The sequence below is a fragment of the Rissa tridactyla genome, chromosome 11 (assembly GCF_028500815.1).
Source record: "Rissa tridactyla isolate bRisTri1 chromosome 11, bRisTri1.patW.cur.20221130, whole genome shotgun sequence".
In the NCBI taxonomy this organism is placed as follows: Eukaryota; Metazoa; Chordata; class Aves; order Charadriiformes; family Laridae; genus Rissa; species Rissa tridactyla.
The window spans coordinates 9,119,747-9,135,336 of NC_071476.1; the positions used below are offsets into that span (position 1 = coordinate 9,119,747).

At 49.0% G+C, this 15,590-nt stretch overlaps 1 long non-coding RNA gene across 1 annotated transcript; it reads left to right on the forward strand.

Annotated features, from left to right (window-relative positions):
- The first annotated feature begins 1,432 nt into the window (after positions 1–1,432).
- On the forward strand, positions 1,433–8,645 carry LOC128916276 (uncharacterized). Its single transcript, XR_008468885.1, has 5 exons — positions 1,433–2,009; positions 2,170–2,365; positions 3,242–3,348; positions 4,954–5,802; positions 5,936–8,645. It is a non-coding gene; the product is annotated as an uncharacterized LOC128916276 (long non-coding RNA).
- The last annotated feature ends 6,945 nt before the right edge of the window (positions 8,646–15,590 follow it).

Consider the following 15,590-nt stretch of genomic DNA (forward strand, 5'->3'; position numbering starts at 1 on the left):
ACCTCCCACCACACCAGGTTGCTCCAAGCCCCGTCCAACCTGGCCTTGAACACCTCCAGGGATGGGGCAGCCACAGCTTCTCTGGGCAACCTGGGCCAGGGGCTCACCACCCTCACAGCAAAGAATTCCTTCCTAATCTCTCATCTAAATCTCCCCTCTTTCAGTGTCAAACTGTTCCCCCTCCTCCTATGGCTCCCCTCCCTGATCCAGAGTCCCTGCCCAGCTTTCCTGGAGCCCCTTGAGGGACTGGAAGGGGCTCCAAGGTCTCCCCGGAGCCTTCTCTTCTCCAGGCTGAACCCCCCCAGCTCTCTCAGCCTGTCCTCACAGCAGAGGGGCTCCAGCCCTCCCAGCATCTCCGGGGCCTCCTCTGGCCCCGCTCCAACAGCTCCGTGTCCTTCTGCTGTTGGTGCCCCAGAGCTGGAGGCAGCACTGCAGGCGGGTCTCATGGGAGTGAGTGATTCCTTCTGAAAGAAGCACAGATTATTTTTTTTTAATTATTGTTTTTTAACATCTCCTGATGCCCCACTGGAGACCCCCAGCCACCGATTCACCTTCTGTGGCTGAAATCTCAGAGCAGGGTGGCCGTCCCCGCCACACAGCCACCCTCGCCTCCTTTGGGGAGGGCAGGAGAGACCATGCCACCCGTGTTTGCTCCCTACGCCCCCGCCGTGGGTGGCAGCGATGCCCCGCAGCATGTGACTCCCTGCTGGGTTCCCTCGCAGAATCGCTGACTTTTCGGTCTGGAATGGAGAAGTTCCCGTCTGGCCCGGGCTGGCGAGGCGCTGCTGGGGCAAGTGGCAAGTCCGCACTTTGGGGGGGGCCGCTGGGCCCCGGCCCGGGCAGACCCGGTCCCTTCCCGGTGACAGTGGGGCTCCAAGCGGGGCTGGGGAAGGGCGGTGAGGGGGGGGGGGCTCAGGCTGCTCCTACTGCCCTTTTTCTCAACCCCCCTTTTTCTCACCCCTTTTTTTTTTGCCCCCCCTTTTTTTTGCCCTACTTCCCCCCCTTCTTTGCCCTCCTCCTCCCCTTTTTTTTCTGCCCCCCCCTTTTTTTGTCCACCCCCTCTTTCCCCCCCCCCTTTTTTTTTTTGCCTGGGGTGGGGGGGGTGGGGCTTTTGCCGTTGCCGGCTGTTCGCACCCTATTTGTTTATTGATGTCTTTTGGCAGAACGGATTCACCCTGTTCCTCCCCAAACCGCGGCCCGGCCGCGAGCGCAGCCGGTGCCCCCGGGCCCCGCCTCCCGTGTCGTGTCCTCCTTCCCCCCCTCGCCGCCGCCGCCGCCGAGTTTCGGTTTCCCGCAGCGGGAGCGGCGCGGGCGGCGCGAGCCGCTTCCGGGAATCGGTGGGGCCACGTGAGACCGCGGGGGGGCGCCACACCCGGGGGGACGGCTGGGGCCCGGGGGGGGGGCCGGGGGAAGGCCGGGCCGGGCCGTGAGTCAGGGGCAGGAATGCGCCGGGAATTCCAGCTGGTCCCCCCCACCCCGGGAAAACCCGCCCGCGCCGGGAAAACCCCCTCGAGGCACCGGGATGTGCACTGTGCCTCGGGGGGGGGGGGGGGCGTCACCGGCACCGCGGCCATCCGCTGCCCCCCGGGCGAGCCAAAAAACCCCCCGAACAACCCAAAAACCGACCAAACAACAACAAAACGCCCCGAACAGCCGTTGGGTTTGAGCGGTGCCAGCAGCACCGGTGTGCCCGCCCCCGCCGCTGGCTGCTGCGCCGCTAATGAGCTGATTAATTACCACCACAACCCTCTGCGCTACGTCGGGTCGTTATCTGGCGCCTCTAATTTGTCTCACAAATCTCTGCTTATTTCAGGAAGGTGAAATTACAAGTGGAATTGGAGCAAAGCCGCCGGTGGGTGCCCGGGGGTGGCGGTTGCGGGGTCCCTGTCCCCGGCCGGGGGAGGTGCTGAGAAAACGCTGAGCGTCTTCACTTGTTTCTCGGAGAAATGGAGCTTTCCGGCCAGAAAGAACTGGGGAGGTCTTGCGAGTTCCCCAAAATAAAGATGCTGGTAAAAACCTTTATAGACCAAATCCATGCATGCGCGTCGTGTCCCTTGACTCCATTATGCCGGTTCTATGAGACCCCGCTGGCAATGCCCTCTCCCCGTGCCCTCCTCCTCCGGGTACCCCCGACCCACTGTGGTGTCAGCTGTGCTCCATCTCCCCCAGAACCCCCCCTTGGCAGATGGAGGCTGGTGTTGATGGTTCACCGCCTGGAGGGCGCAGCCTTCAGCCAGGTTCACAGCTCCGCGGGGGCTGCCGTACCCAAAGGATACATCCCAGAGGTTGGATTTTTTGCTGGTTAATTGTGTTCTGGAAGATCAACGAGGAGCACAACGTCTGCAAAACACCAGCTGGCTTTCAGGTGGGTTGGAGTGGTCAACCACTGTGTTTGACCCACGATGGAAGAGTTTTCTCTGTCTCCCCATTGCTGGGCTGTCCTGTGACAGCAAGGAGGTGACAGAGGCTCCCCAGCAAGAGCTGGTGGCTGGGGTCCCCATGGCTGAAGAACGTAGGTGTCTTGTCTGGGGCTTGCAGCTGATGGTCAGCCCGGCAGGGCCAAGCTGGACCAGGAGGTGATGGGGAGGCAGGAAGGGATGTCCCTGCTCCAGTGACAGGCAGAGAAGGCAGCACAGATCCCAGCTGTGCTTGGGGAGGTCCCTCTTGGAAGAGTCTGTGGCCAACACCCTCTCCAAGCCACCCAGGGCTTCTGAAACCAACATTTTATAGACACCGTCTGTATTTGCAGCAGAAATAATAGTAATAAAAAATAGAGAATTACTCTCTGGAAATGAGTAATACATACCAGGGTCAATTAAAGTATAAAAGTAAAGTATTAAAAGGTTAATTAAGGAAAAAAAGTGTTGTTTTATGTTACGTATATGCTGATTTTTCCCGGGCATGCTAGAAAAGACTATTATTTGCAACTTTCTGTGTAAAGTCAAAGTTAATATCTAAAATATAGGTGGAACCGTTTACATCTGAAAAAGAATCCAGGTGGACGGGGGCAGGGGGCAGGTATGTGGGGGCAGGATGCCCAGCAGGCTGCTTTCCAGGCAGAGCTGCTGGATGCTTTAAAGTTAAAAAATCCCGTTTCTTGGAGTGATACTCAACTTGTCCCGCTCGACTCGTGTTAAGTGATATAGAGTGGTTTGTTGTCATTGTCGCAGGTAGTTTTATCGCAACCTTTTACATTTTTTTACACACTCATTTCTTGTCATTGCGGTGGTGTTTTCCATAGCTGTGTACAGCTGGTGGCTGCTCAGGCCTTTCCTTTTCTCCACCTTTCCAGCCCTCGGGAAGCGAATGATGACGAAACCCAATGAAATCTGACCCGGCATCTTCGCAGTAATTATTCCTTTGCCTTTATTTAACTGTTATGCCCTGATTGTATTGAGGGGTTGTATTATGCTCATGCCCCCTTGTTTTCTACTCAGTGACTTTATATTTTCGGGAGCCGCATCCTTCCTGCTCCAGTTACACCTGAGGGAGAAGGTTTGTGGGGATGAATGCGGTGGCTGGCATCCCCCCAGCACTGCTCTCCTCTGGGGCTGCTGTGGTTCCGGCGCGGCAGCGTGGGCACCAGGCAGGCTGCGGGAGGCAGGGAGTGTTCTGTACTGAACACCAACGGGACTTTGTCTCATCTCAGAAATCAGAATCGCTGAGAAATGGGGCCGTTGCCTTAGAGGAGCACCACCGTGACATTCCTTCATAGAACGAAAATGCGGGTAGACAAGGGAAGAAATGTTTTTTTCCTTCCTTTGCCTTTTTTTCTTAGTTGTAACAAACATAACTGGGCTGAGCTCTCAGGACATGCCTGGGCATCGCCCCGAGGACCATCTCCCTCATGCAAGTGCTTGGGCGCGGAGGCTGGAGCCGGGGAGACCGATCCAGTGCATCTGAGCACTCGGCCAGATTCTGCTTGGAGCGGGTTCATTGCTCCACCTGCAGCCAGGGACAGGGCTATAATAGGGTTCACCTGCCTTGCAGGAACAGTTAATTGAATAAGAGGTAGCAGGAATTAAAAGAAGCATGGTAGCTATGTGAAAATGTGGTGAGAACAGTCTCCTGTGCTGGCATAGCATCCTGTCCACATCTCTGCGCGCGATCTTTTTAAGTGATAATAAAAAATAACATGGAAAATAAAAAATAATAGAGAAAATAATAAAAATATGGGAAAGCCTAACTTATTAAAAGATCTGGTGTCATTAGGAGCTTCTTCTGGAGGTTTTCTTGTGCTGTGCTTGGCATTTTTCTGGGCTGTCTGTACATCTTACGGAGTACTACTCAGAAACAGCCTTTTGCTTTTCCAGGCTGTAGCGGTGCTGTGAGTCCCTCCCCAGCTCTCCTGGAGCCCCTTGAGGGACTGGAAGGGGCTCTGAGGTCTCCCCGGAGCCTTCTCTTCTCCAGGCTGAACCCCCCCAGCTCTCTCAGCCTTCAGTCGTTCGTTTTCCGAACGCGCCGGCGGCCCCGCACAGCCCGGAGGGACCCCCCCCCCCTGCCTGGGGGGGCTCCTGCCCAGCCCCTCGCCCGGCAGCCACGGTCAGGGTCGCATTTCTGGTCGCCCGCTGCCACCTGCCGGTAGCCCCGGCCGCCCGTCTCTGCTCCCCCACGGGAGGCTGCTCCGGTTGGGAGGCCGGGGGGCTGCCAGGGAGGGGAAGATGTTGAGGGATATTACTCGTTTAATGTAAATAAGTAAGTTTTAATTAGAATAAAATACTTAGATTTATAATATGGTGTGATTTGGGTTGTGTGCCCGGCTTTACTTGGCAGGAGTAGCTCGATTTACCAGAGCCTTTAGGCTGCAATGGAGTTATTTTTCTTAGTAATTTTCCTAGCAGCTGGTACAGTGCTGTGTCTTTCAGTCGGTGTCTTTTAGTATGGGAAGATGCTGATATCACCCTGATGTTCTGGTAGGGTTTTTCCCAACTCTGGGACTCTTCCGTTCTCCAGGGAGTGCGGGTGCACAAGGTGGGTGAACCAGAAGATACGGAGGCTCCAACCGACGTCTGAAAATGCAGATCAACAAGGCAAGAGTGGACACAGGAAAAGAATCTGACAAGATGTTACAAGACCCCAGACCAAAAATCACCTTTGGACTAAAAGACATGTGAACAGCGTATGAAGGGCACGTGCGGGGGAGGTGGAGGGATCGCAAGGGTGTCATTGCCCAGGGATTTCTCTCTTTGGAGGCACCCAGCCTGGGCTGTCCTTGCTGCTGCTTATTAATCTCAATTAAATTAATTATTTTATAAAATCTGCCGCCTGAGACTGCTGCAGGAAACCGCGGGTTGAGCCTGAAGAAGAAGGGAGCGCACCCAAGAGTGTGTGTGTGTGTGACACCATGACTGGTGCGTGAATGCTCGGGCAGCAGCTCCTCCTTTAGCAAAAAAGTCTTATAGATCATTGTCTGCACAAATAATTTATAAATAATTTTGCTGATTAATCCTTGTTTCACCAGCAACTGTGCTGGCTCCCCCCATCTTATGGAGCCGTAATGTGAAAAACTGTATTTTTCCGTTACAAAAGTTGTCTGATAACACTTGGAAACACTGGGAAAATCAGTATTGATGTGACAAGAGCATGTTTTACTTCTGCAGATTTGTTCTGGTATCGCAGGATTCTCGCCCCTGCTTCAGCGAAGATCTCTGGGGAAGTACCCGAAAAAGGAGCAGTGAAGCTGACATGTTGCATCGGGACATGTGAGACTCGGGAAATTCAGAAAAAATGTGATCAAGAGTTTGGAAACACTGTGACTGCCAGCTCAGATGGTAGGCTGCTTCTTTTATGATGTTAAAATCGGTAAGTTTTGCAGGAAGCTTTTTCTGTAATTAGAAGGAGACTGGAGGAACCCACCTCTCTTTCTCACCAAAAATCTCTTTTCAGTTTTCTTCTCATTCCTTTCTCCTATGTTTAAAACTTTTTTTTTTTTAAGAAAGAATTAATTTACACTGGGATACTTATAGCAAAAAATGCAACCATCATCCAGGGAGCTAAAGGAAACCCATCGATAAGGCAGCCCAAGCGTTTCTCTGGAGCTCTGCTTTGTGTTTTCCAGCTGAAATCGGAGCCGTTCCTGCAGTGAAGAATGAAATTTGGGATGAAGGTAGGTGATACCAGGCTAATAATGGGATTTTAAATATACCTGGCACAGTGTAACAGAGTGACAGTATTACCGGTGTCCTGCCTCCTCCATGCTCTGCTCATGTCAGGCTGTGTGCCAGATCTTATTTATTTTATTTTATTCATAAGCCTGTTTCGGGCTGTTTTGCAAACCATCCGACCGTTATCCAGCCTACTGTGCTTTCTAGGAGCTGATACAAGAATCAGAACCATTTATTTCATCTGTTTGTGCCCAAATTTTTGCAGGCGGTCAGGAAGCTGTTTAAACACATATATTTTGAAGTCAGTGTACAAGTCCATATCTACCAAAATATCTTGAGAAAATGTGAAAGAAATGCAGAAAAAACTATGCAGCAGGGCAGGGGAGAGCATTCCAAGCTGGAAAGCATCTTCAGAAGACTGAAACTGTCTCCAAATGGCATCCAGGTGGTCACTTGGCAGATAAAAGGCAGATTAAAGGCAGAATCACCATTGTGCAAACAAAAAGAGACTAAGGAACAATTAAAAAAAAAAAAAAAAAAAAAGCATAAATTATTTTTCAGCCTCCCCAGGGACACCCGGCAGTGGGAGCTCATGTCCCAGGCTGGGCACAGCCCAAACTGAAAGAAGTAAATGCAGGTTCGTGTACCATGGGCATCCCCGCAGTAACGCTGGAGGGCACAGCAAGCCCATGGTGCTGCCTGCCTGCCCGGCGACCCCCCCACTGCCTTAGTTTTTGTTCATGTTAAATATTTAGATAATTTGTCTTATCCCAATTCAGACCAAAATGCTGAAAAATCTCTTCTGGGTCTTTTTTTGTTTTGTTTTTCTTTTTTTTCCCTAATCATTTCTAATTGCTATTAATTTTCCCTGCCTGCTTGGAGTGCTGGTCGTACCTGGGTATCTAAAACCCTCTGCAGGGCCGGGGAGGGCTGCGCTCGCTCTGGATGACGTACAATTAGCACGGGAGGAACCTTTGGCCAGCATCCAGCTTCTGCGTCCCCTGCTTTATTCCATCTTTTTCATTACAACATCCGATTTCCAATATTTTTAACAAGCAGACTGCAACATGCGGAAGCTATCACCCGGGGGTTACGCAGATTGGGATTTTGTTTTGAGCTACAAGAGCAATCGAGGTCGGTTACGGCATTTGGTGCTGGTGGGGGTCCTGCTTCGCTGGGGGCTCCGGAGGTGTGGATCCCGGCTCGGGGGATGCTTTCATCATGGCAGCCTCCTGCTTCCAGGAGGGTGAAAGCATTTTTCACCAAAGGTACTTTCTTTGCCAATGTTTATTTGTGAAGGGCAAGGGCTGTAATTTCTGTTGCAAATCTGAGGAGATGCTCACTTATTGATAAAAAGGTACTTATTTTACGTAGGCTGGAGCAAGTTCTGCAGTTGGACTGTTGCGTGGATGCTCTCCCCTTCTGTTTTAGTTGTTGAAAAGGAGGGAGAACGACCAGTCGCCTTCCCCATGACCAGCCACTTCGGTCTCCGTGGCCCATCAGTCCATGTTCTACCAGGGGCTCCTCAACAGCTCTGCTCAAGTAAAACTGAACACACAAGCTCAGCTCCATCACAGAGGTGTGCACTTTAAATGTCTCCCTGGGTTTTAATTAGAAATAGCTTCTAGCAATACACTCACTCATTCACCTCAAGGATCTCATTCCCTTGGCTATCAGAGATTTTACAATAACTAGATTTGCTCAAGTGTGGAAATAGCTCAGAAGAAATTTTTTTGGGGGGAAAAAAAAAGCAGAGACAAACATTTATTCACTTTATTAAAAATAGTAAAAATACAGAATAAATATTTTCTCCAAAATACCTACATCTATAAAATTAAATATAATTTAATTGACACCATAGAAATAAATTCATACTGATCTAAACATTCTTATTGTCACAGTTAGCTTTAGAAAAAAACATCAATTCTCTAAGTGGCATGTGCCAGATGGCCTTACAAATCCTTAGTTGCCAAATTTACCCTGACGCCCCAAAGCTGCAGGCAGAGGGAAATCTCAGGATGTTTCTCAGTGGTTGTGGAAGATCTTGGACGGGGTGCTAAGCATACGAAATCCAGGTGATCCTACACGTCTGAGCGCAATGTTCTTGTACTCCTTGCTGATCAGTGATACGCATAAACATAGAGAAGCGCAGGCAGAGCTCAAGAGGTGGAATATTGGGTGAATATGACTTTTGCTGTTCTTCCTCATCTGGCTTCAAAGCAGAGGCAAAGCCAGCTCTGTGCTGGAAAAGTTTTGCTCGTAAAATTATATTGATTAATCCTCTGTATGGTAGATGGCTATTACAATGCTGAGATTTTCCCAGCACAGCCCTAGCAGTTCCCTGAGCTAAATCACCTCTTTCAGCAGCGTCCGTTGTGTGCTGGTTTAACGGTCTGTACGGGGGTTCTCGTTCTTCCAGATGTGCTATCGAGAATAATACCTGTTGCGCTGAGGTTGTGCGACACCAGCAAAACTTTCCAGCAGAAATTTGACCTTACACGTGAAAAGTTAGAAGATTCCCCAAACCTCCATTGCTAGAGTGAATGCCCGCCCCCCCCCCCCCCCCCCCCCCCCGAAACTGGTCCACAGAGTTGGAGCTTGCGAAACCCCGGGGGCCAGGCGATGCTCAGATGAGGCGCGTTGGGTGACCCCCCCGCTTTCATTCGCATCCCTCTGCCTTCAGTCTCGCTGTGACTGTTCAGAAGTTGACTTGACCTTTTCAGGATAAACCCAAGAGTTTTCTGCTTAGTCAGGTCCTTCCATAGTCCCCTGCACGATTTGCTTTGTCGAGGGTTTAAATTTTCGTCTGGAAATACAGGTGTCATTTCGCCATTGATACTTTCAGAGATTACATGTCAAACACAAACTGGAACAATACTGCTGAAACTGAAGATGTGCCCTGCCACGTTTTAACACGAAGAAAGGGTACTTTTAAAACAAATCTACATTTTACTGCTTGTTTAAATTTATAGCTATTCTAGAAACTTATAACTCTACGCTCTTGCATTTTTTGATGCTTTTCGGATGAACGTCATCAGCTTTTCTATGAACATTCTTGCAGTCTTTCTTTCTGTATCACATTTCCCCTGAAAAGTCAAACAAGAAAATGAAATTACTTAGTATTTAACCATTATGTAGAGCTTTTTCATCTTGAAATCATCTGATATGATTTTCCTTAAACCTTAAATATGCTGATCACACATACAAATCCTTTTTTCAGAGGTGAGTCAAGCTGCAGGCCTTGCAGAGCAAGGGAAAGGTAGAAATGTGAAATTTTATTACATCTCTGCTGCATGATCTCTGATACACAAGAAATAAATTCCTACCTCTTTGGCCAGGTTTGGTGCAAGAAACTTCTTCAGTCTTTCAAATTTGTGGAAAAAAACACTGAATTTCTTCATAGCTGGATTATGTTTCAGCTGTTCTGTTCCTTCAAAGATTGTGCTGACACAATTCACATCCTAAGATGGAAGAAACAGCAAAACTGAGATACAAGAATTGGTAACCGTGAGCTACAATAAGTTTATTAAAACTCATCTTGCATTACATCCGGCTGCCTGGGTGGGAATGAATTGGTATTGACTTTTGGGCTTATATTTGCAAACGCTTAGGCAAGCGTGCTTAACTGATGTGCACATTCATTTAGAATCATAGAATGTGTTGGGCTGGAAAGGACCTTTAAAGGTCACCTCGTCCAACCCCCTGCCATAAGCAGGGACATCTTACTCTGCAGACAGAAGCCTGGCAGGTGATAGTTTCTGCTAGGATATGTTTTGTAATGTCCAGAGGAACCATGTAATTATTTCAAGACTTGGTTCTATCTCTTCTGCAGCCATCTGAAGACTGGTTTGATTTCTTACATCTGCTCGTGTCAGCAGATAATTCTGGTTCGCCTCTTCAGTTTGGATATGAGATGCTTTCTGTGCCAGAAGCTAGAGCTGTCTGAACACGAGAGAGAGAAAATAGATGAACCTGACACTACTCCAAGCATTAACCTCTGTGACGGCTGACATCTGCCTCCCAGGAGAGGTGGGGACAATGGTCACACTCCCATCTCACAGCCCTTGTCCCATCCCAATGGTGGCCATGCACTGGGCACACTGGTCCTCTTCTACAAAACAGTGGCTGGGTTTTGTCTCCAAGACCTTGTGGTCTGGGCAAGGTGGCCAGAGGGGCCGCGGGATGGAAGCAGGGCAAAGATGATGGTGTTTGCACTCGCCAGTGCCGGGCTGTTTTGGAAGAGATCAGCTAAAGTGATGGAGAAGGAAGGAAGGAGAGGACACCACTGCCCGTGGTAAGAACAGATTGAAGTGTAATAGAAGAGAGTGATGAAAAATGAAGCAAAAACTCATTAGTGAAGGTGGGAGGAAATGCAGACAGCTGCCAAAGGCCAGCATCATGCCCACGGCATTCTCAACCAACGCGTGGTCTCCTGCAAGTCATTCCTGGATGCTGCATGACAAGGAAGATAATTTTTCCTGTGAGCTTGCCTGGAAGCTGCTCACTTCTGACACTGACCGACACCAAACACAGAAACATGGGGAAATTCTCCGTTATCCCCGTATTCAAAGCGCGGGTGAGAGCGAAGCAGCTCTTATCCCCAGGCACCAGCGCGGTGGCACCACCGGGGACCTCGTCAGGGAAAGGGACAAGTGAGCTGACGGCACCTGGCACCGCTGATTCCAGGGTCTCTTTTCCTTATTAAAACGTCAGGGTTCAACCCAGCCCAAGCCCCAGCCTGGGAACAGAGCTCTTCAGGCAGGAGCCAGAGGGAATTGTAGAATTGTCTCAGCTGGAAGGGACCTTTCAGATCATTGAGGCCAACCATCAACCTAACACTGACAAAACCATCACTAAACCGTATCTCTAAGCACCACGTCTGCCCGGCTTTTGAATACCTCCAGGGATGGTGCCTCAGCCCCTTCCCTGGGCAGCCTGTTCTAATGCTTGACAACCTTTTCGGTGTAAGGGAAGTGACACAGCTGGGAGCTTTACACCTCAATTACAAGGAATCCTTCAGCCAAGACATGGTAATACAACTATTTAATCCCATACTGATGGTAAAGGTATAAAAAGCCATTTCTAAAAGCAGACTAAACAAAGCAGACTAAAAGAAGTATTTTTGCAGACGGACAAGCAAGAGACGTGACCGAGTTTGTTCTTTCCTTTCTAACTGTCCCAGGCTTAAAAAGCTGATTCAGAAAATCACTCTGTGTGTGCTCTGCAGGAGGTTACCAAAACATAGAAGAAGAATAATCGCTGTCCTTGGCGACAGTTATATCACAGCATTTTTTTTTGGCTCAACATTCAATTTTTTAAAATAACATTTTATATCTTATGATAACATTTAATATCTTTAATAACATTTTATATCTTGTAATAGCTACATTTAAAGTCATTGTTTGTCCTTAAATGCAAACAGAGTATTTTAGGAGATAGCAATTTTTAAGCTATTTCAATTTCCAATGACTACATTTATGAAAAAATTAATTTTATTTTTTTAAAAAAGGGGTTTCACTTACATCTATGTTGTCTGGAGTTTCAATCCTCAGAGCCTGAAAAACAGTACATCAATTAAGCCTTTCAAATATCATCGTCATTAACGCTAACAAAAACAAGATGTCACATAAACAGATTGACTTTCAGAAAAGTTAAATATTTGAGAACAAGAGGATTCAGTTTGTCAGATTTCTAGATTAGTGAAGTGGCAATTGAACTTACCAGATTGTCCTTTGTCGTTGAGTCCCACATCTCCTGTAATAACGTCAGTAGTTCAGACACGCTGCTCATGTGGGGAGCAGCAGAGATGCTTGCAGCCAGCAAAAGAAGGTAGAGATGGGTCTTCATCCTCCTGATGCGCTCAGAGAACCTGTAAGTGCTTCTGGACCTGTCCTTTGTCATTTTATGGCCTCCCTACAGGGAAACAGCATTTTAGGTTGATTTTTTAAACTGATAGAAAAAACGCCATTTGTTGAGATTTTCGGAAAGAGGAAGGTTCCGGTAAATTTGGCACTTAACCTTGGGGCAAAATCCTTACCCCATCAGCATTTCCACAGAAGTAGGTCATAAAGATATAAGGTTGTGGCCTTTTGATTTTCGAATCAGTAAAACATCGAATGATCGAAACCATGACCAAGCAGAGGGCGCTTCTCTAGAAATCGGAACTCCTCTGATAACAGCATGCAATCTTCTGATAGATAATGAGGGAAAAAGACTGTGGTGTAAGAGAAAAAAAAACCAAAGAACAACAAAACCCCACGGAAAATATGTGGAGCACTGCCTAGAAGGGGAAAATGACAGCCTTTGTGTACTACCTGTGGCAAAAGTTTGTTAAAATGCAGGTATTCTGTAGGAATTAGTTAATTTACAGCAGGAGAAGCCACTGCCCTGGCACGGGAGGGTGGCCCTGGGGGTGGGAGAGGGAAGCGGCTCCTTTTGGCTGGAGAAGGAGGGATGCGGGATGCTCCGAGTGTCTCAGCCCGGACTCCGCGGGGGGGGGAGGGAGTTCGTTTTGTGCCAGGACGATGGTGCCCCCGCTGCCCCGCTCGCAGCCAGGCGCTGGCATGGGGGGGAGCCCTGCGGGTTTGCAAGGGTTGGGGCCAAGCCCTTCATTCACTGAAGGCATTGTGACTTCTTATCTGGCCAAATTAATTAACTCGGTGACTTGTTTTCTCCTCTTTCCTGGAAGCTGGGAAAAAAGCCTTTTTCGATTCCTTTTTCGAAAAGAACGGTGTTCTTTTTCATAAAAGTGCTATCGTTTGCTTTCTACCCACGGGTTCCGGCGAGGGCAGCGGTAGCAGGAGGTCCGGCCCCACTTCTGCTGGGCTGGAGCAGATCTGCTGGCCCCGTTCTGCGTGGCACCCAGCCCGGTGCCGCAGCAGTTTCGTGTAAGTGCCTCAACATCTCAATACTTTGAATTGGGGAAGTCAAAAGTCAGCAGCGGTCGTGTGGCTTCACTCAAGCTAACCCACAAGCTGGTCGCTGCCCTCTCGCTATACCCACTCTGCCGTCTCGAACAGGGATAGTGTGCTTTCTTTCACGTTGCATGCCTAGCTCTAGAGCTTTCTCATCACACAACTCCAAGGGTCATAGCCTTGCAGGAACGGGGACTCTGCGCCAGCGCACCGCTGGGAGCTCCGCAGAGAACCTGCCTGGAGCTAACAGTTGCCCTCGGGCTGAATTTGTAAGTCACGCAGCAGAAAATATTAAGCCCCATTCTTGGTCCGCTGTGTTTTTGGCGTTTTACAGCTCGTTTCTTTTGGTCTCCCACAAACTCATACTGATTTTTCGGGCAAAGCCTCCTCTCCCCTTTGGCTGGCGCTGGGGCTGTACCAGCCCGGTGAGGTCTGACCCCACCGCTGGAGACCTCTGTGCACAGCTTGGTTTGGAATTCCTGCGGGACCTCAGGATTGGTAATGGGAAATTTCTCTGTTTCACTTTTTCCTCAGCTGACGGTTGGTCCGTCCTGTATCACAGCGGTTCCCGTCACTTCCGTGAGGGATCGCCCACGGAGCCACCTGCCGCTGCCGTGGTGTCCCCACCTTGGGTGTCCCCGCGCCACGGCTGCTGGTCACCAAGAGCACATCTGTCCCACCTCCTCTCCTGGCACAGCTGCCGATGGGTTTTATATCTCAGAGCTCTCCTTCCTTCCCCCCTCCCCCTCCCCCTCCCTTGCATTTGGGATTTTCGACCACTTCTGCAAAAATCCTGGCACTGCTCCAGGACATTGCATGAACTCTGCGATTATTATTTATTTTTTTTTCCCTTTGAAAATTTCGTGGCTTTTTGTGTTTGGGAGATAATTCCCAGTTCCCAAGAACTGAAGGGGATTTTTGTTGCACGTATCAGTAGCAGCTGATGGTCTTTCGGCAGGGCTTTGGCTGGCCCACAAAGGAAACAAGATTGGTTCTTCAGCACTGTGTGACCACTCTGTCTTCTTGTGACAGACACCAAAATCATTAGACTTCGCAATGCAGGGAGGGGTTTTTTCCTTGTTTTTTTCCTTTTTTTTTTTCTCTGTTCTGCTTGAGTTAAGAGAACTGCTCAAATGCTAGTTTTTCTCTCTCAGCCGGCTCAGTGTCCCTACACAAACTGTAGTCGCATCTTCCAGCTTCAAATTTGTTACTGTTCGGATGGTTTGGGGTTTTTTTCACATGTGATTGCAGGGTTAAGAAGTTGAACGATGATGTTAAGAACAAAATAGGGCAACGTTAAGCAACAGGTCCCGACCGTCTCAATGCTGTACACCTTTGATCCCTATAGCTCTAGAATTTGTCTTGTCTGTGAGTACGGGCAGAGCAAAGGCACCACAAACACTGACCAAATTGGTAGGAAAAGGAAAAGAAAAGGAAAAAGGAAAAAAAAAAAACAAAAAGAAAAAAAAAGAGAAGAAAAGGAAAAGGACAAAGAAAAGGAAAAAAGGAAAAGAAAAGGAAAATGAAAAAGGAAAGGAAAAAGAAAAGGAAAAAAGGAAAAGAAAAGAAAGGAAAAAAGGAAAAGAAAAGAAAAGAAAAGAAAAAAGAAAAGGAAAAAGAAAAGGAAAAAGAAAAGGAAAAAGAAAAGGAAAAAGAAAATATTTCAGACGAAACTCTGGAGGCTGGAGAAAAAGACAGCAGGTGGAAATCCAAACTGTTGGATTAATCCAAAGTGACTCAGTTTGAATTTGGAATGATCAGGAGTATGGAAGTGAATAAATAATATGATTAATTAGTGAATTCACGAATTCTGATACTAATGAAAAAGGTATTTCAGTGGGAGTCAGGGTGTGATAAGCCATGTTCCTGTTATAGCTGATTCAGGAATATTATTGAAAAAAGAATCAGATGACACTATGAACGTGAAGACAAAGCTACCTCGAAAGCTGTGCAGGGTGCTGCTGATGCCGGAGCTGGGATCATCGCTTGGGGTGAGGGCTTCTCTGCACCCAGAAATGGTGATTCTGTGGGCAGGCGCCTTGCTGAGGGGCTGGAGGGACGTGGCGGATGCTCGGATGAATGGAGCGGGTCAGTCTGGCACCGTGGCCGCTGGCCGAGCCCATAACGGGCGAGACTGGTGCTGGCCTTGCCTAAGCGTGAGCTTTTCTGACCCTGCTCCTGGCTTGGGGGCATTACCAGCGCCTGGGCAGCTGTGAGAGCTGCCAGCGCTTGCTGCCCGGCCCCCGGGGCAGGATTGACCCCCCCGACTGTAGCAGGGCCACACAGCCCCCGTGGAAACCACGGCAGCTTGAAACACCGCGGTGCCCAGGGGAGGTGGACCTGAGGTGGCACACAGGAACTAGTGAGCTATCGTGTGCTACTGTCACCTTCACACCTTTCTGCTGGCATCATTAGCTGGAAGCTGCAACCATTTGCAGTGGGTGGTTTTCCTCCTTCATCTAGATAAGCGTGAAGTTATGATGCTCAGATAAGGTTTTTGTACCGGTGCGAGCATGTAACACAGCATGGATATGGTGCAGTAACCTGTGCCTCTCCGGCCTGCCAGGCTCAA